This window comes from Austrofundulus limnaeus, unplaced genomic scaffold (assembly GCF_001266775.1).
Source record: "Austrofundulus limnaeus strain Quisiro unplaced genomic scaffold, Austrofundulus_limnaeus-1.0 Scaffold453, whole genome shotgun sequence".
Classification (NCBI taxonomy): Eukaryota; Metazoa; Chordata; class Actinopteri; order Cyprinodontiformes; family Rivulidae; genus Austrofundulus; species Austrofundulus limnaeus.
Genome location: NW_013952855.1, coordinates 219,887 through 221,413, shown reverse-complemented (window position 1 = coordinate 221,413; position 1,527 = coordinate 219,887).

Sequence of the window (1,527 nt, the reverse complement as noted above, 5' to 3'; positions counted from 1 at the left end):
GGTCTGTAGTTTTCTGGGTTTGAATTATCTTTTCCTGGTTTGGCTATTGGTATTATAATTGATTCCTTCCAGTTCAATGGTAATTTTCCCTCCTCCCAAATTTTATTATATAATTGTAATATTATATCTTTAGATTTTTCACTGAGTTGCCTTATCATTCTTGCAGATCCATTTAAAGGATGACCTTCAAAATAAAAGCATTGCTTTGACCTCATCTGTTTTACWGACAATCCACCACTCCTGTTCAAGAACAGTATGAAATGACTGAACCATACTGAATAAGATCCATGCAGATGATGTTGATCTGTATTCATTTAAGCACAGCTCACAGAAAGGACTGTCTTGTCTCATCTATTAAACAGTTACACATAGAGCTGCTGAAGTTTAATAAATCTTAAAATCTACTGCAGTTAGTTTCCATATTATACACAGCATCATGAAATAAACACATTTATACAGTTTAATGTTCTAGTTTTCATTCTGTTACATGTTTGTATGTTTCTAAAGATACAGCTGTGATTATTCTGTACTTTATTTATCATGTATGTTCTGACATGATGATAAAATGTGTGMTGTGTTTGACCCATCATCAGATACACCTGAGTGGAGTAATTAGGGAWTAGGTGTCTTGCTCAATGACACATGTGCACATGGTGGGGAGTTGACCCAGCAACTTTTTGGTCCCGTGTCAGCTGCACCACATTTAATTCCTGAAACATGTTTTTCCTCCTTATTTTGATGCAGCTCTCACCAACAATACAACATGCTGAACCTTCAGGCTTGTTGTGGAGAGCAGCGTGATGACAGCACAGCCAGCCTGTTGTGCCCTTGAGCAAAACACCTGCTGCTTCACCTGGTGTCCTCAGTTTAGCAGACACAATAATACACAGATCAGATTTTTTTTAACATTTACTTTCATTTTTTCTAGTTGTCCTGGTAATGCTGAAACTTTCAACTTTGCAAATCCGTTAACAGTTTTTGATACACTATAAACACCAGAGATGACAAATAAAATTAAAAATAAAACTGATTTATAATTTTTGGTGGAATGTATGTCATTCATTCAATAGATCAATAAAAATAGTTTGTGACAGTCCTAAATCCCTTTACTTATATATAGTAACACGTGGGRAAAATCAACAGACCACTTTAAAATGAACAGTTTTATGATTTTACTTTTTATAGGTATGTGAAGAAATTTAGAGTTAGGGAGGTTAGTACTGATGTTAGAAGCACACTATATTCTTAAGTTCTCCTCTTTGAAATATTGAGTGTTTAATCTATTATGTCTTAATTGAAATAAGTCTAGTTACATGTCTGAAACATATTTTACAACACAYAATAAAACACTTGAATGACATTAGCTGAGGATTTTGTCTGAATGCCTGTGACTCAGCTGAAGGTCAGCAGGGGGAGAGCGAAGGCCTTGAAGAAAACTGTAAATAGATGGACTTCCTATATTTATCTTTTCCTCTTCCTCCTAAAGTTAAGGAAGTCCATTTTAAAGTTATAAATGACATTTACCCA